Consider the following 22955-nt stretch of genomic DNA (forward strand, 5'->3'; position numbering starts at 1 on the left):
GAGTGAACAGTATGACACCACAACTTCAAAAAAACCTTATTTAAAATAGATCTCCAGCCAATGTTTCAGGGTAGACCTGACCTATAATGCAGCATCTCCAGCTTCTCAGCATTTGCTAATTTTTAAAACTAACCAACCCCTGTGATCAAATGAAACTAAACAATAGATTTCAATGTTAACGCCTGAACTTACTAAAAGGACAGTGAATACAAGGATAAAATTATCATACAAGGCTTGGATGATAGAGAAAGCTTAGGATGAAGGGCATTTGCCCAAAACATCGATTTTCCTGCTCCTCGGATGCTGCCTGACCTGCTGTGCTTTTCCAGCACAACTCTAATCTTGACTCTAATCTCCAGCATCTGCTGTACTCACTTTCACCTGATAAAGAAAGTTAATGATACTCAATGAACATTGTAACATGTAATTTATTAAGAGCACAGCAACAAGAGTTCATCATGTAATGAACCATATTTTGTGGCACAAAGTTGTTTTGCAATGAAGAGATTTGATTACAAAATGATGAATATTTGTTATAAAAAATTAAGAAAATCTGCTTCCAATGACAAAAGGGTAATCAATTTAATTAACAAAATGTCCAAGGCTATCTGCCTTAAATTGGAACTTTCAAACGTATAAATACTCGATTCGGATGAATTCCCCGGGCTAATCGTGGAAAGAGTATGGATAGCTGCATCAAAGAGTCAGCAAAAAGCACAATAAGCCTCCTTCCACACATTATCTTTCTATGATTTAAACATGCCCTGAAAAAAAACTGAAAAAAAACTCAAAGCCTTTGCATTTAATCAGCAACACATTTCTGACTTCATATAGATCAGATTTGGCCTATTGCGTTTAATTGTGGGTAAGCAACATTAAAAAAAATCATAGAGACGTAGAGAAATCACAGAGGAACAGCAAAAGGTATTCCACACCTTAGTCAAGAAAAGCAAATCACAGACGCTTGTGCTGAGAAAACTGGATTGAGGTCATGATATGTATACCTGAAATATATTTTCATGGCTAACACCATCACAGATGAAAGCAGACTGTTACATTTTGATAATACATGCAGAGCTTGTCCACTTGGGGAAGGTTCCAACAACTTCTGGAAATTCACAACTCATAGCATATTTCTTAATTCACTGATCCTTCTGTCTCCTTTGTGAATTGTGACACAGCTAGTTTGAACATCACATCAGAATGATTACTCAGCCCAGGCACAACTATAACCACCTAATAGGCATTGTGTGAAGAAACACTTTCATTGAAATGATTAAAATCATTTCAAATGAAAATCACGAATGAGGTGGTGACATCAGCGATGCACAGCACACACAGTTTTGTATTTTGGGAACGAAGTAAAACCCACTCCAGACTCGAGTTCCAGTTCACTGACTTTCAGTGGGACTTGAAACTTAAATTTTTATATCAGAGTAGTAAAGAAGAGGAATAGCTCCATTTTAGCCAGGGTCTCACCAGCACAAATCCTTTGATCTGCAAAAACACATTTGCAAACAAAGTGTCAAAGCAGCTCTTCATCACACAATGGTATTCACAATATATTTTTTATAATAAACAGGATCTTGCTGTTTTATACTGTCTTTTTGAAACCATATCTCTTAATCACTTAAATGCCAATTCTTTCAGGATTGTGAAATTATTGATGACACAAGTTGCTCAGGGAGTAGGACTCTCACCTTGAAGGCTGTAAATTCAAGCACCACTCGAGAACCTGAGGCACTAAATTGGGGCTAATGCTCTCCCTGTGGGATTAAGCAAGACCTGCATTGTCAGAGGTGCTTGTTCAAATTGCAGCCATGTCTGCCATTGTGTATTGGCCGCAGAGATTGCCAACATGTCAACAATGGTCATTAATCCAGAATAATATTGAGAGACACTTTAAAATGCCCTACTGTTGGGAAAGGTACATCTTTAATCAAGGAAAACTGATTCATTTCTGGTATGCCAGCAATTAACCTCACCTTTATAGAAATAAATAACTTTTTGCAGACATAGGGAAAAGACACATAACCCCAGATTCCCATTCCTGATTGCGACTCAATCCTCCAGTTAACAACTATGTGCACAGATATTGCATCAGACTCTGTTTGGACAGGAGCACCCCCACCAATGCCTTTCTCCCCAGCACAGAATCATAGAATCCCAACAGTGTGTGGGAGCAGGCCATTCAGCCCATCGAGTCCACAGCTCTGAAGAGCATCACACCCTAGCCATCACCCTATCCTATTGCTGTAATTCTGCATTTCCCATGGCTAATCCATCAAACCTGCACATTCCTGAACACTATGGGCAATTTAGCATAGACAATATACCTAACCTGCACACCTTTAGACTTTGGGAGGAAACCAAGCACCTGGAGGAAACCCACATACACACATGGGGAGGGTCACTGGCACTGGGAGACAGCAGTGCTAACCACTGAGCCATTGTGTTGCCCTAACAAAACTAAAATTCCCACAATGATGCATCTCCTAGATCTTATTCTCCCCAGCTAGGGATGGATTATTTTACTCACATATCATTCAAAAATTAATAAGTGATGTTACCTGCAGAGAAAGACATGAAGGCATCTCTCTTCACAAACTTGCCCTCAGCATTCAGAAAGTGAGATGGGTTGAACTCATTTGGTTTCTCCCATTGGGTTTTATCATACAGCACAGAGGACAGCAATGGGATTACATGGGTTCCCTACAAATATTAAAATATCGTTTCTGTATTATGTTTTTATTATTAAAATGCAAAGGCACTGTTGAAAATAACTGCACATTGATAAATGCATTTGAAATTTAGAAAGAGCATTTACATTTTAATTGTAGTCCCCTGAGCATCCTGATTTGAACTGCTCCAGGATTGGTGACTGTACCTGCAGTTGGCTGGGTCCTAAACTCTGGAATCCCCTATTTCTTTCTCCTCCTTTAACAAGTTCCTTAAAACCTGCTTTTTGACTAAGCTTTTGGCTCCATGTCTATGGCTTTTGGTATTAATTATTCTTCAATAACTCTCATGTAGATATTCTTGGGGATTCTTTACTACATTAAGAGGAGCTGTCCAAATAGCAAATTTTGTGCTCAAGCCGTACCTTTTCAGTATAGTTCTCCACTCCTCCTATTTTTCTCCACTACCTGCACATATTGCAACATTAATAAAATACCCAAATGCAGTCAGACATTGCTATATTATTCTAAATAACATGGTACATGTAAGGTGATGAGATTGAATCATTCAGGCACTAATGGTGCACAGTGCACCAGGTTTCAAAGTTCCCTTTCTTGCTCCCTATTGTCTGTCTATCAGGCTCTGAATGCGGCCAGCCTTTCCTGATGATACCTTTGGAATGAAGTATCCTCTGAAGTCTATGTCCACTGTTGTTTCATGTGTTATGCCCAGTGTACGATGTCCCCAAACCTCTGGATTTCATGGATCACTGCATTAGTGTACGGCAAATCTTTCCGATCTTCAACTCTGGGATGTTGTTCCGATCCAATAACTCTGATAATTTCCTCATGAACCTTTCCTGTAATCCGAACACATTTTAAAGTCATTGGAAGTACTTCATTGGAAATATTTTCGAACAAGATCAAAATCTCACTCACAGTAAACAGAGAATATGAAACACTGAAAATAATTCAACAAGGTCAGATCCAGAGTGAAATTAATCAGAGTGCTCCATACTCTGGATCTCTGGATATTTCATCATCAGAAGCATTCCCCAACGAAGTGTAGTTGAGGTGGTCTCCATCCCTGCAGCAAACAGGTTATTCGTCGAGGTCAGTAAGTTGTCTTCGTTAAAGTATGAATTAGGGTTGTCCAATTCCTGAAAGCAAGATTGACAATGCAATAGCTCAGAATTGAATTGAGACCTATACTGTAAGTCTTATGATGCATAGTTAGCCTGACACATTGATTATTGGGTATTGCAGCTCAGAATAGGGGCCAGGAAAACAAGGCTTCTGTATGTTTACTCCAGTGTAGTACTGAAGGAGGCCAAACTGTCAGAGGTGCAGTCTTTCAGATAAGATGTTATTCTGAGGTGCTGTCTCCTCTCAGGTCAATGTATCACGAAGAAATCTATTCCACTGTGCTTTTCAAGATCTTAAAATGTCCCAAAGCACCTCAAAGTCAATAACAAGTGCTTTTTGTAGTGCAGCCAACAGTATAATGTAGGAAGTGCATGAGCAATTTTAGCAGAGCAAACTCCCACAACCAACTATGAGGTTCTGACCAGATTTTATTGATCTTGGACAAATCTATATCAGAAAGTGACTACACTTCAAAACTGCTTCATCAGCTCTAGCATGCTCTGGGGCACCCTGGGATTATGAAAGACAAAATGTAAATGTCAGTTCTTTCTTTCTAAAAAGAACGTTTTTCCACACTCTTTACTGACAATCATATACATTTGCATCAAAAAAGGAGTCGATTCAGCCCATCATGACAAAGCTGAACTGAACAAAGTTGACTTTACCTTCTGAAATACATCAATATAACTTTAGGAAAGTGTCAAAACTCTGGAAAAGAAAGTGGCTCTTTTACCTTCTGCTGTCTGACCATGAATACATCGATTAAACTCCTCACATCATTGCCATCTAGTTTCTGATGACTTTCTTTGAATAAGCCTTTGAGGAAATTAGTACTCTTTTCCATATTGGTAAAAATTTTATTGTGTTTTCCTGGAAGGAATCTTATAAGTGGAAATGCATTGTACAGCTACAGAAATCAAAATATTTTATGTTATTATTATTATTGTTAATATTTTATAATCATGTTATTAAGGCATACAGTATATTGAAACAAACCAATTACCTGTTTACATCTAAGCAATCGCACTTTCAAAATAAGTGATAGGTAAATCTTTTAAATGTTATGAATCTTTGGTAAGTAGTGGTTTTTGAACATTGTGAATAATTATAGCCTTTTATGAAGGTAATCGTCATGCAGTACCTGAAACACTTGTGTAAACAAACTCAATATCTTTCAGAAGTGAATTCGATAAATATCGAATATCGATAAATATAAATATTTAAAAATCAGTTCACTGAGTTATGGGAATGAGAAAGTGACTTGGACCAATTGCATAGCTCTTTCAAAAGAGTTGGAGAAGGAATACTGGATCAAATGATCATCCTCTATGTTGGACAGGCCTCTGTTTCAGTTTCAATGAATGAGGTATCTTCCAGAGGCCAAAGATTTTGAGGCAACCTCATAGGTAGTTGAGAGGATGTTTTCACTTGTCAAAGTATCTAAAACTGAGACTATAAATTTGAAAGTAAGATTGTTTGAAAAATGCAGAGATGGGTACTGATTGGAATCTACTCCCCACACCAGCACGTATTGAATCTATTCAAAGTGGAGTTGATGGGTACAGTTTCATGAGCAGGTTTACAGTCACAGGAGGCTGTAAACCTTTGCGAATGACACTGGCACACACCTGCCCATCCCCAAACCCGCCCACCATGTTATGTGTAGGAGGGGCAGGCCTAGTACAGCCTGCCTACTCTCACGCCAATTAAGGCACTAACTGGGCAAGTAATGGCCAATTATATTGCACCATATATTTACTGAGGCTCCACGTACAGACCCCTTCCATTTACTGAAAGTTGCAAATGATCTCTTCTGGATGTAATTCAAATGAAAGATGAAACTTACGTGAGCCACAAGTGAACCAAGAAGTTGAATGTTTCTCATTTACTCTCTTTATTATTTCCCCCTCCAACTCTATTTTGATTTAATCCCTGCCCTCTCCTTCACTGTTTGATCACACAGCATTGCCCTTTGATGTGAAGGGCAGTGTTTGTCACTGGCCACTCACGTGTTTTCCTATCTTCCTGGTGGTGGAAACTGAATAAAGATTCATGCACCTTATGTCTCTCACTGTGTCTCACACCTGCACACACACTCCATGGGTGCTAAACAAAACAAAAAAAATTAAACAGGAGTGGTAGGGGTTCTGCTCACTCTGACAGCTGGCTCGGAAAAAAACACAGGAGTGTCCCGGGCATCTCTGGAGAAGGAGCACGCGGTGGCCACCGACACCCTGGAATTGTTCGGGGAGAGGTGGGCGCCGCAGGGAGTGGAGTGCATTATTTCCCCCTCCAACTCTATTTTGATTTAATCCCTACCCTCCCCTTCACTGTTTTGATCACACAGCATTGCCTTTTGTGAAGGGCACTGCTTGTCACTGGCCACTCGGGTGTTTTCCTATCTTCCTGGTGGTGGAAATTGAATAAAGGTTCATGCACCTTGTGTCTCTCACTGTGTCTCACACCTGCACACACACAAAAAAAAAATGAAAAAAAACAGGAGTGTCCCGGGTGTCTCTGGAAAGGAGCATGCGGTGGCCACCGTCACCCTGGAGTTGTTCAGGGAGAGGTGGGTGCCGCAGGGAGTGGAGTGCATTATTTCCCCCTCCAACTCTATTTTGATTTAATCCCTGCCCTACCCTTCACTGTTTGATTTCAAAGCATTGCCCTTTGATGTGAACAGCACTGCTTGTCACTGGCTACTCGGATATTTCCTTTCTTTCCTGGTGGTGGAAACTGAATAAAGATTCGTGCACCTTGTGTCTCTCACTGTGTCTCACACCTGCACTCACACAGCATGGGTGCGGGGGAAAAATATAAGCACTACCGCAGTTAGGCGGTAGTGTGGGGCTAAAAAAGAAACCAAAATAAAAATAACAGGAGTGCATAGAAAAAAACCGAAAAAAAACCAGGAGTGTCAGAGATTCTATCATTCCGAGACTGGCTGTGAGGAAGCCGGACAGCAGTCAAGTGCTATGCATGTGAATTGGTGATGGGATAGCAATTTCTATGGTGGTATTTCACTTTACAAGAAATCAAATTGCATTACTCTTCAGGTAAGACCTTGAAGCTTGTTCCCTTGCCTATAGAAATAAGATAGATAGGAGATAGCTGACACTCTCACCAGAATCTTTAAGACTCCTTCAACGTCCAATTTGAGCTAGGGAATTACAGAACGGATCATGAATTGAGGGATGGATGAACTGGAAATCTATGAACTAGCTGGTTTATTCAATCACATGTAATCTATTTGAATACACATTTGGGGGAGCATACCACAATAATTGCAATTACTCTTACACAGAGCTTGTTGAAACACAGTGGCCTGAATGGTCCTTTTCTGTGATATAGATTTCTGTGATTCTTTAATGTACATTGGCATTCATAAATAATGCATACAGGGAAAAGGAACAATGGTAATTCTGTTCATTTACCTTACACAAACTCACCTTGATAAGCATCAATCATTTTTACCAGCTAGTTTGATTCCTCGATTATTTTGCCTTCAATGGTTTTCTTTCTCATTCCAAGATCTCGTAAAGTGGTGAGGGCAAATCTTCGCATTTCCTTCCATGACTCCCCGTGACCAAAAACAATACCTTAAATTAAATCCATCAGAAAGAAGCAAACACCGTGACTCTTGTAATCCTCATTTCAATTGACAACTTTCCTCATAGAATCAAGGGCATGACTAATGAGAGAACTAGTACACAGTGAAGTGAGAAAGGTTTGGATTTTTGTTGTGAAATATTTCTATGCAGAACATTTCGAGAGATAACATCCAGGCATCCCAAATGCTTCAGTCGCTGAGTTACATTTCAGGTGTACTCACTGTTAGCATACAGTAAATGCGCTAACCAATTTACACACAATAAGTTTCCAGAAACTATTTATTTTGGAGATATTGATGGAAGAACAAATAGGAACATAGCAACACGGGAAGAAGAATAGACCATCCAGCCCCTTAAGCCTATTCCACAATTCAATGAGATCCTAGGTAACCTGTGACCAAACTCCATTGCTTAACAAATCACCCACCTCAGATTTAAAATTAACAACTGATCCAGCATCCACTGTCGTTTGTGGAAGAGAGTCCCAAACAACTGCAATCCTCTTGGTGTACAAGTGCTTCCTACCATTTTGCCTGCTTGGTCCGGCCCTGCTTCTCAGACTCTGCTGCCCCAAGTTCTAGAATCCCCAACCAATGGAAATAGTTTTTCAGTACCTACTGTTTTTGCTGTTTATAGCCCGTTTCCTTTCCAGTTTGTTTTCTTGTTTATACTTTTCCTGTTACTATCTCAAACACTTCAATCAAATCATCCTTTAAGAGTAAATCGGCCTAATTTGTATAATCAGGTTCGATTCCAGCCTCGGGTGACTGTCTGTGTGGAGTTTGCACATTCTCCCCGCGTCTGCCTGGGTTTCCTCCGGGTGCTCCGGTTTCCTCCCCCAGTCCAAAGACGTGCAGGTCAGATGAATTGGCCATGCTAAAATTACCCATAGTGTTAGGTGCATTAGTCAGAGGGAAATGGGTCTGAGTGGGTTGCTCTTCGGAGAGTCAGTGTGGACTGGTTGGGCCGAAGGATTTGTTTCCACACGGTAGGGAATCTAATTTCATAAATTAACATAATAATAACTAGGACATCAGGGAAAAAAAGTATTCTGCTCTACTTGAAATAATACCATGAGACATTTTATTCCCACTGGAGAGAGAAGATGGAAAGAATTCCAAGAAGTGTACCTCTGACAATATAGCATTCCTCCACTACCTGGGAATATTAACCTGGAGTATATGTTCTAGTCTCTGATGAGGAACCTGAACCTACACTATCTCACTCAGAGACAGGAAGGCAACTGATTGTGACATCACTGACAGTAGATTATATAGCAATGCAATGGGCTCTCTCCACTACTTCAAGCTGTCTTACATTCAACATGGGATTGATGAATTGACGGTCGAACATGAGAATGTTTCATTTCACAGCAATATTATGTGCTCAAACACTGTTAAAAGCTTTTTTGTTTAAAGAGTCAAAAAAAACTGTCAAACTTAAAAATATCTGCCAATTAACAGATCAAGTTAATGTTTTTCAGTTGATAAGTAATTTGAATATAGAGTGTAGGAAGCCTCGGAATTACTATTGGAGATACAGTATTAAGATCATATAAATAAAGCATTAGATCATCGACAAGTAGAGGTCTGTATTGATCACACAGCACAGAAACAAATCATTTGAACCAAATGGTCTATGTCAGCAGAGACATAATACACAGAAACTGACCCTTCGGTCCAACCTGTCCAGATATCCTAACATAATCTAGTCCCATTTGCCAGCACTTGACCCATATCCCTCCAAACCCTTCCTCTTCATATACCCATCTAAATGCTGCAATTGTACCAGCCTCCACCACTTCCTCTGGCAGCTCATTCCATACACGCAACACCCTCTGTGTGAAAATGTTGCCCCTTTTGACCCTTTTATATTTTTCCCCTCTCACCCGAAATCTATGCCCTTTAGTTCTGGGAAAAGACTTTGTCTATTTATCCTATCAATGCCCCTCATGACTTTATAAACCTGCATAAGGTCACCCCTCAGCCTCTGCCGCTCTATCATGTTACAAAAATCTCAGTTGATGCTGGATCAAATATTAATTTTAGATTGGAGATCAATCAGCTTCTGTTAACCAAAGATATTCAGAAACTTGAGGTAAAAGTGAGCTATTTCTCAGTGTCAGAACAAGTTATGTTCTCAGTCCTCCAGTATAATCTTTGTGTATTGCTGAATATAATATTAGTATTGTTTTTAAAATAATGGAGAACAGGGTGCTGAATGAAGTTACTAAACATCCCCATGCTAACATCACCAACTGTCATATAATGGTTATGGTTATTGGATATTGTATGATTAAATATAACCATACGTTTTAGAAATTACAGGGAATTGGTTACAATCATATTCAAATAGATTTTTAAAATCTAAGTTCTTTTAAAACATAACACTTTGAAAAATACTAACTGTTGCCATATTCTGAAACGTATTCATTATTTGAACAGGGCCAGAATACAACCTAATTTTAATGATAAGTTTTACAACAGTGAAGATGCAAATTATCGTATCCTTTTGTAATTGCTTCAAATATTGGGATGTGTGCTCTTTCTCCAAATTCATCTGCATTGTTGATGAGAGCATCCCTCACTGCTTCATAACCAGTCAGCACCACTGCAGTTGTGGGTCCCAGCTTGATGCTAAATACCTCGCCATATTTCTCAGAGAGCTTCAAGAAAAGGTTTACATGACAAATTATTACAAGTTTTTCCATGACACGTCCATTTGTTGTTCATTACACCAGTGACCTTTCAGACTGTTCCATGAACCACACACCGATCTCTCACTCAGCAGCACTCACCAGCTCTCAGGATCTACACCGGACATTCACATCAGCTCCAGCTCACCCTCAGACAACTTTCAAAGGCATCAGCTTCAAATCCATTCCACACATCCTCAACATGTCTTTCGCATTATGCAGCTCTGTCAGTACATCACTCAAATACAACGTAAAACACTCACTAACACCCTGTTCATTCTCTCTACTATACCATTTGTATACCTTACGCTTGACTCAGTGCCATACAAGAGGCCAGTACACAAGCCATATCTCTGACTACATTAGCCGTGTGCTCCTGATGTTGGTCTCAGAAACTACTTGTGCCCCTGTGATAGAAAGGAAGTTTTGAGACTGAAACCCAATAAATCCTTTACCTTGTGGTTTAACAGGGGAGAATTAAGTGTGAGGGAGAGGGTGCAAATTTAAAGGGTAAGGATGTAGGATGTTACAGTCCAGTGTATGATCTGGCTTCAATGCTAGATGACATTTACTGGTCTAAAGGCAGTGAATGTTTCTTCAGTTGGTATCTCCTATTCATCACACCAGTGACCTTTCAGACTGTTCAATGGGCTAGACACCCAGGTTGTACATTACTGTCCCTGGGGATGGAAAATGTCATGCTGACTGGTACCTGAGAGAATTCTGCACCTGGTGGACACTGGAGAGGCGGAAGAACATGGCCTCCTTTGACATTTTTATTGAAATTCTTTCTTACAATATATTCGTGGTGCTTTTTCATCCCTGAGTAACTTTAAACACTCAGGCACTCCCACTGACGTGGGTGATCAGTTTTCAGGGGACGAATACACTCCATTACCTGGCCAACATGGTATCAATTTTGGGGTAACATCAGCTGGATTCTGGTTGGTTTGCATTGGTGACAATAACTCACACTGAGATCACACCTTCAGAGCAGAAATTCACATCCCCAAACGCTGAACACAAATGGGAAAGAGCAAACCAGGCTTCTGATTCACTGTCCGAGTCTAACTCGCTCTTACCTTCATCAAAGATTTGTTCAACTTCAGATCCAACATGTGCAGGTTCCCGATCACTGGGAGAGAAGGGGGTCCCGGGGGGAAGTTGACGACTCCGGGATTTTTCAAGCCGCTGTTGAAATACAGCAGGAGGATAATGGTCAGAGCCCCCAGCAACACCAGGGTGGCGGCATTCACAGGGAAAACACTTACAATCGACATCCCGGGATCGAAACTGGCAACAAGAGGGGCCGCAGTTTATATTTGAGCTCAGCTCCTGCTCTGAAAAGCTGCAAAAAGATTCAAAAGGGAAATCTCTCACTGATCGATGTGGTTTTAAATTGTTGCTCTCGGATTATCTGAACTTTCCCTTGTCGAAGCCCTGTTATGTAATGAACTACAGTGGGTGGCAATGACCTTCAAACTAATTGGAAGGCAGGAAAGAAAACCCTGTCCCTCCCAAACATTTCTTAACGGTAAACGATCTCCAAAACGACACCCACCTGTCACTTAGTGAGTAAAAAAAAACAGAGCATCGAAAGGCAGAGTCTGCTCACCCGTGAACAATGTTAGCATTATCTGTTGGGAAAATGAGGCAAAATCAGCAAAAATCAAATTTACAATGCAGAGAGAAACTGAAGTCCCATTTTCCAAACATGTCTTGAACAGCAAGGCAACTCTCGCGAGTAAGAAAGAAAAGGTTTGTTAATATCGGTTTCCACTAAACTTTTCACAAAAATATTCACGTTGGTGCTGCTGGCTGACCAGCATTGATTACCCCTTCCTATTTGGCCTTGAGAAGATGGTGGTGAGCTGTCTCTTGGAACCACTGCAGTCCAGGTGCTGTAGACAGGCCCAAATTGCCCTTAGGGAGGGAATTCATGATTTTGACCCAGCCTCAGTGAAGGAACAGCAATGTATTTCCAAGTGAGTGGCTTGGAAGGAACTTCTTTTTCTCTCTCTTTTTCTCTCTTTTTCTATTTTTCTCTCTCTTTTCTCTTCTTCTCTCTCTTTTTCTCTCTCTATTTTCTCTCTTTTTCTCTCTTTTTTCTCTGTCTTTTTCTTTCTCTTTTTCTCTCTTTTTCACTTTTTCACTCTTTTTCTCTCTTTTGCTCTCTTTTTTCTCTCTTTTTGTCTCTTTTTCTCTCTCCTTTTTTCACTCTTTTTCTCTCTCATTTTCTCTCTCTCTATTTTTCTCTCTCTTTTTCTCTCTTTCTTTCTCTCACATTTTATCTCTTTTGCTCTCACTTTTTCTCTCTATTTTTATCTCTTTTTCTCTCTCTTTTTCTGTCTCTTTTTCTCTTCTCTCTCCATTCCCGCTCTTTTTTCGCTCTCTTTCTCTCTCTTTTTCTCTCTCTTTTTCTTTCTCTTTTTCTCCTTTTTTCACTTTCTCACTATTTTTCTCTTTTTCTCCCTCTTTTTCTCTCTCCCTTTCTCCCTTTTCCTATCTCTTTTCTCTCTTGTTTTCTCACTTTTTCCCTCACTTTTTCACTTATTTCTCTCTTTTTCTTTCTCTTTTTCACTTTTTCTCTTTTACTCTCTCATTTTTTCATGCTTTTTCTCTATTGCTTTCACCTCTTTTCTCTTTTCCTCTCTCTTCTTCTCCCTCTTATCCCCTCTCTTTTTTCTCTTTTTCTCTCACTTTTTCTCTGTTTTTCTTTCTGTTTCTCTCTCTTTTTCTCTCTCTTTTATTCTTTTTCTCTCTATTTACCTCTTTTTATCTCTTTTACTCTTTTTCTCTTTTTCTCTCTCTTTCTCTCTCTCTCTTTCTTTCTTTTTCTCTCTCTTTTCTCTCTTTTTCTATTTTTATCTCTCTTTTTCTCTCTTTTTCTATTTGTCTCTCTTTTTCTCTTCTTCTCTCTCTTTTTCTCTTTCTCTCTCTATTTTTCTCTTTTTCTCTCTTTCTTTCTCTCACTTATTATCTCTTTTGCTCTCACATTTTCTCTCTATTTTTCTGTCTTTTTCTCTTTTTCTCTCTTTTTCTGTCTTTCTCTCTTTTTCTCTGTTTTTCTTCCTCTTTTCACTCTTTTTCTCTCTCTTTCATTTTCTCTCTATTGACCTCTTTTTATCTCTTTTTCTCTCTTTTTCTCTCTCTTTTTCTCTCTCTTTTTCTTTCTTTTTCTCTCTCTTTTTCTATTTTTCTCTCTCTTTTTCTCTCTTTTTCTATTTTTCTCTCTCTTTTTCTCTTCTCTCTCTTTTTCTATTTTTCTCTCTTTTTCTCTTCTCTCTCTTTTTCTCTCTCTATTTTCTCTCTTTTTCTTTCTCTTTTTCTCTCTCTTTTTCACTTTTTCACTCTCGTTTTCTCTCTTTTGCTCTCTCTTTTACTCTTTTTTCTCTCTCTTTTTCTCTCTCCTTTTCTCACTCTTTTTCTCTCTCATTTTCTCTCTTTTTCATTTTCTCTCTCTCTTTTTCTGTCTCTTTCTTTCTCTCTTTTTCTCTGTTTTCTCCCTCTTTTTCTCTCTTTTTCTCTCTCTTTTTCATTTTCTCTCTCTTTTTCTCTTTCTCTCTCTTTTTCTCTTTCTCTCTTTTTCTCTCTCATTTTTTCACGCTTTTTCTCTTTTTCTCTCACCTTTTTTCTCTTTTTCTCTCTCTTCTCCCTCTTATCCCTTCTCTTTTTCTCTTATTCTCTCACTTTTTCTCTATTTTTCTTTGTTTCTCTTTTTCTCTCTCTTTTACTCTTTTTCTCTCCTTTTCTCTCTATTTACCTCTTTTTATCTCTTTCTCTCTTTTTCTCTTTTTCTCTCTCTTTTCTCTTTCTCTCTTTTTCTCTCTCTTTTTCTCTTTTTCTCTCTTTTTTCTCTCTTTTTATCTCTTTTCTCTCTTTTTCACCTTTTCTCTCTTTTCTCTCTCTTTTTCTCTCTCTTTTTCTCTTTCTGTTTTTCTCTCTTTTTCACCCTTTCTCTATCTCTTTTCCCTTAATTTTCTCTCATTTTCACTCTTTTTCTCTCTTTTTCTCTCTTTTTCTCTCTTTTTCTGTCTCATTTTCTCTTTTCTCTCTCTTTTTCTTTCATTTTTTCACGCTTTTTCTCTTTTTCTCTCACCTTTTTTCTCTTTTTCTCTCTCTTCTTCTCCCTCTTATCCCCTCCCTTTTTTCTATTTTTCTCTCACTTTTTCTCTATTTTTCTTTCTGTTTCTCTCTTTTTCTCTCTCTTTTACTCTTTTTCTCTCTATTTACCTATTTTTATCTCCTTTTCTCTCTTTTTCTCTTTTTCTCTCTCTTTTTCTTTCTTTTTCTCTCTCTTTTTCTCTCTTTTTCTATTTTTCTCTCTCTTTTTCTCTCTTTTTCTATTTTTCTCTCTCTTTTTCTCTTCTCTCTCTTTTTCCATTTTTCTCTCTTTTCTCTTCTCTCTCTTTTTCTCTCTCTATTTTCTCTCTTTTTCTTTCTCTTTTTCTCTCTCTTTTTCACTTTTTCACTCTTTTTTTCTCTCTTTTGCTTTCTCTTTTACTCTCTTTTTTCTCTCTCTTTTTCTCTCTCCTTTTCTCACTCTTTTTCTCTCTTTTTCTCTCTCTTTTTCTCTTTCTCTCTCTATTTTTCTCTGTTTCTTTCTCTCACTTATTATCACTTTTGCTCTCACATTTTCTCTCTATTTTTCTCTCTTTTTCTCTTTTTCTCTCTCTTTTTCTGTCTCTTTCTTTCTCTCTTTTTCTCTTTTTTTCTCCCTCTTTTCACTCTCTTTTTCTCTCTTTCATTTTCTCTCTCTTTTTCTCTTTCTCTCTCTCTCTTTTCTTTCTCTTTTTCTCTCTTTTTCTCTCCTTTTTCTCTCCTTTTTCTTTCTCTTTCTCTCTCTCTTTTTCACTCTCATTTTCTCTCCTCTCTCTTTCTCTTTCTCTTTTTCTCTCTCTTTTTCACTTTTTCACTATTTTTCTCTTTTTTTCTCTCTTTTTCTCTTTCTCTCTCTTTCTCTCTCTCTTTCTCTCTTTTTTCTTTCTCTTTTCTCTTTCTCTCATTTTCGCTCTATTTTTCTCTCCCTTTTTCTCTCTCTTTTCTCTCTAGTTTTCTCTCTTTCTCTCTCTCTTTTTCACTCTCGTTTTCTCTCTCTCTCTTCTTCTCTCTCTTTTTCTCTTCTTCTCTCTCCATTCCCGCTCTTTTTTTGCTCTCTTTCTCTCTCTTTTTCTCTCTCTTTTTCTTTCTCTTTTTCTCCTTTTTTCACTTTCTCACTATTTTTCTCTTTTTCTCCCTCTTTTTCTCTCTCCTTTTCTCCCTTTTCCTATCTCTTTTCTCTCTTGTTTTCTCACTTTTTCCCTCACTTTTTCACTTATTTCTCTCTTTTTCTCTTTTTCTCTCTTTTTCTTTCTCTTTTTCACTTTTTCTCTTTTTCTCTCTCATTTTTTCATGCTTTTTCTCTTTTGCTTTCACCTCTTTTCTCTTTTCCTCTCTCTTCTTCTCCCTCTTATCCCCTCTCTTTTTTCTCTTTTTCTCTCACTTTTTCTCTGTTTTTCTTTCTGTTTCTCTCTCTTTTTCTCTCTCTTTTATTCTTTTTCTCTCTATTTACCTCTTTTTATCTCTTTTACTCTTTTTCTCTTTTTCTCTCTCTTTTTCTCTCTCTCTTTCTTTCTTTTTCTCTCTCTTTTTCTATTTTTATCTCTCTTTTTCTCTCTTTTTCTATTTGTCTCTCTTTTTCTCTTCTCTCTCTTTTCTCTCTTTTTCTCTCTCCTTTTCTCACTCTTTTTCTCTCTCATTTTCTCTCACTTTTTCTCTTTCTCTCTCTATTTTTCTCTTTTTCTCTCTTTCTTTCTCTCACTTATTATCTCTTTTGCTCTCACATTTTCTCTCTATTTTTCTGTCTTTTTCTCTTTTTCTCTCTTTTTCTGTCTTTCTCTCTTTTTCTCTGTATTTCTTCCTCTTTTCACTCTTTTTCTCTCTCTTTCATTTTCTCTCTATTGACCTCTTTTCTCTCGTTCTCTCTCTCTTTTTCTCTCTTTCTCTCTCTCATTTTCTCTCTTTTCTCTCTCTTTTTCTCTCCTTTTTCTCTCTTTTTTCTTTCTCTTTTCTCTCTTTTTCTCTCTATTTTTCTCTCTATGTTCTCTCTTTTTCTCTTTTTCTCTCTCTTTTTCTCTACTCTCTCTTTTTCTCACTTTTTCTCTCTCTTCCTATTATTCTCACTTTTTCTCTCTCTTTTTCTCTCACTTTTTCTCTCTTTTCTCTCCCTTTTTCCTCTCTATTTCTCTCTTTTTATCTTGTTCTCTCTCTTTCTCTTTTTCTCTTTCTCTGTTTTTCTCTCTCTCTTTCTCTCTTTTACTCTCTTTTTCTCTCTCCTCTCCTTCTCTTTTTCTCTGTCTTTTTCGCTCTCTTTTTATCTTTTTCTCTCTTTCTGTCTCTTTTTCTCTTTCTCTCTTTTTCTCTCTCTTTCTCTTATTTTTCTCTCTATTTTTGTCTTGTTCTCTCTCTTTTTCTCTCTTTTTCTATCTTATTTTCTCATTTTCTCTCTATTTTCTCTTTTTCTTTCTCTTTTTTTCTCTCTTTTTCTCTTTCTCTCTCTTTCTCTCTTTTTTCTTTCTCTTTTCTCTTTCTCTCATTTTCGCTCTATTTTTCTCTCCCTTTTTCTCTCTCTTTTCTCTCTAGTTTTCTCTCTTTCTCTCTCTCTTTTTCACTCTCGTTTTCTCTCTCTCTCTTCTTCTCTCTCTTTTTCTCTTCTTCTCTCTCCATTCCCGCTCTTTTTTCGCTCTCTTTCTCTCTCTTTTTCTTTCTCTTTTTCTCCTTTTTTCACTTTCTCACTATTTTTCTCTTTTTCTCCCTCTTTTTCTCTCTCCTTTTCTCCCTTTTCCTATCTCTTTTCTCTCTTGTTTTCTCACTTTTTCCCTCACTTTTTCACTTATTTCTCTCTTTTTCTCTCTTTTTCTTTCTCTTTTTCACTTTTTCTCTTTTACTCTCTCATTTTTTCATGCTTTTTCTCTTTTGCTTTCACCTCTTTTCTCTTTTCCTCTCTCTTCTTCTCCCTCTTATCCCCTCTCTTTTTTCTCTTTTTCTCTCACTTTTTCTCTGTTTTTCTTTCTGTTTCTCTCTCTTTTTCTCTCTCTTTTATTCTTTTTCTCTCTATTTACCTCTTTTTATCTCTTTTACTCTTTTTCTCTTTTTCTCTCTCTTTTTCTCTCTCTTTCTTTCTTTTTCTCTCTCTTTTCTCTCTTTTTCTATTTTTATCTCTCTTTTTCTCTCTTTTTCTATTTGTCTCTCTTTTTCTCTTCTCTCTCTTTTCTCTCTTTTTCTCTCTCCTTTTCTCACTCTTTATCTCTCTCATTTTCTCTCTCTTTTTCTCTTTCTCTCTCTATTTTTCTCTTTTTCTCTCTTTCTTTCTCTCACTTATTATCTCTTTTGCTCTCACATTTTCTCTCTATTTTTCTGTCTTTTTCTCTTTTTCTCTCTTTTTCTGTATTTCTCTCTTTTTCTCTGTTTTTCTTCCTCTTTTCACTCTTTTTCTCTCTCTTTCATTTTCTCTCTATTGACCTCTTTTTATCTCTTTTTCTCTCTTTTTCTCTCTCTTTTTCTCTCTCTTTTTCTTTCTTTTTCTCTCTCTTTTTCTATTTTTCTCTCTCTTTTTCTCTCTTTTTCTATTTTTCTCTCTCTTTTTCTCTTCTCTCTCTTTTTCTATTTTTCTCTCTTTTTCTCTTCTCTCTCTTTTTCTCTCTCTATTTTCTCTCTTTTTCTTTCTCTTTTTCTCTCTCTTTTTCACTTTTTCACTCTCGTTTTCTCTCTTTTGCTCTCTCTTTTACTCTTTTCTCTCTCTCTTTTTCTCTCTCCTTTTCTCACTCTTTTTCTCTCTCATTTTCTCTCTTTTTCATTTTCTCTCTCTCTTTTTCTGTCTCTTTCTTTCTCTCTTTTTCTCTGTTTTCTCCCTCTTTTTCTCTCTTTTTCTCTCTCTTTTTCATTTTCTCTCTCTTTTTCTCTTTCTCTCTCTTTTTCTCTTTCTCTCTTTTTCTCTCTCATTTTTTCACGCTTTTTCTCTTTTTCTCTCACCTTTTTTCTCTTTTTCTCTCTCTTCTCCCTCTTATCCCTTCTCTTTTTCTCTTATTCTCTCACTTTTTCTCTATTTTTCTTTGTTTCTCTTTTTCTCTCTCTTTTACTCTTTTTCTCTCCTTTTCTCTCTATTTACCTCTTTTTATCTCTTTCTCTCTTTTTCTCTTTTTCTCTCTCTTTTCTCTTTCTCTCTTTTTCTCTCTCTTTTTCTCTTTTTCTCTCTTTTTTCTCTCTTTTTATCTCTTTTCTCTCTTTTTCACCTTTTCTCTCTTTTCTCTCTCTTTTTCTCTCTCTTTTTCTCTTTCTGTTTTTCTCTCTTTTTCACCCTTTCTCTATCTCTTTTCCCTTAATTTTCTCTCATTTTCACTCTTTTTCTCTCTTTTTCTCTCTTTTTCTCTCTTTTTCTGTCTCATTTTCTCTTTTCTCTCTCTTTTTCTTTCATTTTTTCACGCTTTTTCTCTTTTTCTCTCACCTTTTTTCTCTTTTTCTCTCTCTTCTTCTCCCTCTTATCCCCTCCCTTTTTTCTATTTTTCTCTCACTTTTTCTCTATTTTTCTTTCTGTTTCTCTCTTTTTCTCTCTCTTTTACTCTTTTTCTCTCTATTTACCTATTTTTATCTCCTTTTCTCTCTTTTTCTCTTTTTCTCTCTCTTTTTCTTTCTTTTTCTCTCTCTTTTTCTCTCTTTTTCTATTTTTCTCTCTCTTTTTCTCTCTTTTTCTATTTTTCTCTCTCTTTTTCTCTTCTCTCTCTTTTTCCATTTTTCTCTCTTTTCTCTTCTCTCTCTTTTTCTCTCTCTATTTTCTCTCTTTTTCTTTCTCTTTTTCTCTCTCTTTTTCACTTTTTCACTCTTTTTTTCTCTCTTTTGCTTTCTCTTTTACTCTCTTTTTTCTCTCTCTTTTTCTCTCTCCTTTTCTCACTCTTTTTCTCTCTTTTTCTCTCTCTTTTTCTCTTTCTCTCTCTATTTTTCTCTGTTTCTTTCTCTCACTTATTATCACTTTTGCTCTCACATTTTCTCTCTATTTTTCTCTCTTTTTCTCTTTTTCTCTCTCTTTTTCTGTCTCTTTCTTTCTCTCTTTTTCTCTTTTTTTCTCCCTCTTTTCACTCTCTTTTTCTCTCTTTCATTTTCTCTCTCTTTTTCTCTTTCTCTCTCTCTCTTTTCTTTCTCTTTTTCTCTCTTTTTCTCTCCTTTTTCTCTCCTTTTTCTTTCTCTTTCTCTCTCTTTTTCACTCTCATTTTCTCTCCTCTCTCTTTCTCTTTCTCTTTTTCTCTCTCTTTTTCACTTTTTCACTATTTTTCTCTTTTTTTCTCTCTTTTTCTCTTTCTCTCTCTTTCTCTCTCTCTTTCTCTCTTTTTTCTTTCTCTTTTCTCTTTCTCTCATTTTCGCTCTATTTTTCTCTCCCTTTTTCTCTCTCTTTTCTCTCTAGTTTTCTCTCTTTCTCTCTCTCTTTTTCACTCTCGTTTTCTCTCTCTCTCTTCTTCTCTCTCTTTTTCTCTTCTTCTCTCTCCATTCCCGCTCTTTTTTTGCTCTCTTTCTCTCTCTTTTTCTCTCTCTTTTTCTTTCTCTTTTTCTCCTTTTTTCACTTTCTCACTATTTTTCTCTTTTTCTCCCTCTTTTTCTCTCTCCTTTTCTCCCTTTTCCTATCTCTTTTCTCTCTTGTTTTCTCACTTTTTCCCTCACTTTTTCACTTATTTCTCTCTTTTTCTCTTTTTCTCTCTTTTTCTTTCTCTTTTTCACTTTTTCTCTTTTTCTCTCTCATTTTTTCATGCTTTTTCTCTTTTGCTTTCACCTCTTTTCTCTTTTCCTCTCTCTTCTTCTCCCTCTTATCCCCTCTCTTTTTTCTCTTTTTCTCTCACTTTTTCTCTGTTTTTCTTTCTGTTTCTCTCTCTTTTTCTCTCTCTTTTATTCTTTTTCTCTCTATTTACCTCTTTTTATCTCTTTTACTCTTTTTCTCTTTTTCTCTCTCTTTTTCTCTCTCTCTTTCTTTCTTTTTCTCTCTCTTTTTCTATTTTTATCTCTCTTTTTCTCTCTTTTTCTATTTGTCTCTCTTTTTCTCTTCTCTCTCTTTTCTCTCTTTTTCTCTCTCCTTTTCTCACTCTTTTTCTCTCTCATTTTCTCTCACTTTTTCTCTTTCTCTCTCTATTTTTCTCTTTTTCTCTCTTTCTTTCTCTCACTTATTATCTCTTTTGCTCTCACATTTTCTCTCTATTTTTCTGTCTTTTTCTCTTTTTCTCTCTTTTTCTGTCTTTCTCTCTTTTTCTCTGTATTTCTTCCTCTTTTCACTCTTTTTCTCTCTCTTTCATTTTCTCTCTATTGACCTCTTTTCTCTCGTTCTCTCTCTCTTTTTCTCTCTTTCTCTCTCTCATTTTCTCTCTTTTCTCTCTCTTTTTCTCTCCTTTTTCTCTCTTTTTTCTTTCTCTTTTCTCTCTTTTTCTCTCTATTTTTCTCTCTATGTTCTCTCTTTTTCTCTTTTTCTCTCTCTTTTTCTCTACTCTCTCTTTTTCTCACTTTTTCTCTCTCTTCCTATTATTCTCACTTTTTCTCTCTCTTTTTCTCTCACTTTTTCTCTCTTTTCTCTCCCTTTTTCCTCTCTATTTCTCTCTTTTTATCTTGTTCTCTCTCTTTCTCTTTTTCTCTTTCTCTGTTTTTCTCTCTCTCTTTCTCTCTTTTACTCTCTTTTTCTCTCTCCTCTCCTTCTCTTTTTCTCTGTCTTTTTCGCTCTCTTTTTATCTTTTTCTCTCTTTCTGTCTCTTTTTCTCTTTCTCTCTTTTTCTCTCTCTTTCTCTTATTTTTCTCTCTATTTTTGTCTTGTTCTCTCTCTTTTTCTCTCTTTTTCTATCTTATTTTCTCATTTTCTCTCTATTTTCTCTTTTTCTTTCTCTTTTTTTCTTTCTCTTTCTCTCTCTTTCTCTCTTTTTTCTTTCTCTTTTCTCTTTCTCTCATTTTCGCTCTATTTTTCTCTCCCTTTTTCTCTCTCTTTTCTCTCTAGTTTTCTCTCTTTCTCTCTCTCTTTTTCACTCTCGTTTTCTCTCTCTCTCTTCTTCTCTCTCTTTTTCTCTTCTTCTCTCTCCATTCCCGCTCTTTTTTCGCTCTCTTTCTCTCTCTTTTTCTTTCTCTTTTTCTCCTTTTTTCACTTTCTCACTATTTTTCTCTTTTTCTCCCTCTTTTTCTCTCTCCTTTTCTCCCTTTTCCTATCTCTTTTCTCTCTTGTTTTCTCACTTTTTCCCTCACTTTTTCACTTATTTCTCTCTTTTTCTCTCTTTTTCTTTCTCTTTTTCACTTTTTCTCTTTTACTCTCTCATTTTTTCATGCTTTTTCTCTTTTGCTTTCACCTCTTTTCTCTTTTCCTCTCTCTTCTTCTCCCTCTTATCCCCTCTCTTTTTTCTCTTTTTCTCTCACTTTTTCTCTGTTTTTCTTTCTGTTTCTCTCTCTTTTTCTCTCTCTTTTATTCTTTTTCTCTCTATTTACCTCTTTTTATCTCTTTTACTCTTTTTCTCTTTTTCTCTCTCTTTTTCTCTCTCTCTTTCTTTCTTTTTCTCTCTCTTTTCTCTCTTTTTCTATTTTTATCTCTCTTTTTCTCTCTTTTTCTATTTGTCTCTCTTTTTCTCTTCTCTCTCTTTTCTCTCTTTTTCTCTCTCCTTTTCTCACTCTTTATCTCTCTCATTTTCTCTCTCTTTTTCTCTTTCTCTCTCTATTTTTCTCTTTTTCTCTCTTTCTTTCTCTCACTTATTATCTCTTTTGCTCTCACATTTTCTCTCTATTTTTCTGTCTTTTTCTCTTTTTCTCTCTTTTTCTGTATTTCTCTCTTTTTCTCTGTTTTTCTTCCTCTTTTCACTCTTTTTCTCTCTCTTTCATTTTCTCTCTATTGACCTCTTTTTATCTCTTTTTCTCTCTTTTTCTCTTTTTCTCTCTCTTTTTCTCTCTCTTTTTCTTTCTTTTTCTCTCTCTTTTTCTATTTTTCTCTCTCTTTTTCTCTCTTTTTCTATTTTTCTCTCTCTTTTTCTCTTCTCTCTCTTTTTCTATTTTTCTCTCTTTTTCTCTTCTCTCTCTTTTTCTCTCTCTATTTTCTCTCTTTTTCTTTCTCTTTTTCTCTCTCTTTTTCACTTTTTCACTCTCGTTTTCTCTCTTTTGCTCTCTCCTTTACTCTTTTTTCTCTCTCTTTTTCTCTCTCCTTTTCTCACTCTTTTTCTCTCTCATTTTCTCTCTTTTTCATTTTCTCTCTCTCTTTTTCTGTCTCTTTCTTTCTCTCTTTTTCTCTGTTTTCTCCCTCTTTTTCTCTCTTTTTCTCTCTCTTTTTCATTTTCTCTCTCTTTTTCTCTTTCTCTCTCTTTTTCTCTTTCTCTCTTTTTCTCTCTCATTTTTTCACGCTTTTTCTCTTTTTCTCTCACCTTTTTTCTCTTTTTCTCTCTCTTCTCCCTCTTATCCCTTCTCTTTTTCTCTTTTTCTCTCACTTTTTCTCTATTTTTCTTTGTTTCTCTTTTTCTCTCTCTTTTACTCTTTTTCTCTCCTTTTCTCTCTATTTACCTCTTTTTATCTCTTTCTCTCTTTTTCTCTTTTTCTCTCTCTTTTCTCTTTCTCTCTTTTTCTCTCTCTTTTTCTCTTTTTCTCTCTTTTTTCTCTCTTTTTATCTCTTTTCTCTCTTTTTCACCTTTTCTCTCTTTTCTCTCTCTTTTTCTCTCTCTTTTTCTCTTTCTGTTTTTCTCTCTTTTTCACCCTTTCTCTATCTCTTTTCCCTTAATTTTCTCTCATTTTCACTCTTTTTCTCTCTTTTTCTCTCTTTTTCTGTCTCATTTTCTCTTTTCTCTCTCTTTTTCTTTC

General features: G+C 36.4%; 1 pseudogene across 1 annotated transcript; it reads right to left on the reverse strand.

Moving 5' to 3' along the window:
• Positions 1-35: 35 nt before the first annotated feature.
• Positions 36-11543, reverse strand: LOC122546859 (cytochrome P450 2K1-like; annotated as a pseudogene). The gene is made up of 7 exons (XR_015760614.1): positions 11213-11543; positions 9917-10100; positions 4558-4640; positions 3697-3838; positions 3352-3538; positions 2571-2712; positions 36-1497 (listed from the first exon to the last, which is right to left on the reverse strand). The product of XR_015760614.1 is annotated as a cytochrome P450 2K1-like (transcript).
• Positions 11544-22955: the final 11412 nt, after the last annotated feature.

The sequence above is a fragment of the Chiloscyllium plagiosum genome, unplaced genomic scaffold (genome assembly GCF_037043375.1).
Source record: "Chiloscyllium plagiosum isolate Xiang-an unplaced genomic scaffold, Cpla_swu_hap1 HiC_scaffold_20, whole genome shotgun sequence".
Taxonomy (NCBI): Eukaryota; Metazoa; Chordata; class Chondrichthyes; order Orectolobiformes; family Hemiscylliidae; genus Chiloscyllium; species Chiloscyllium plagiosum.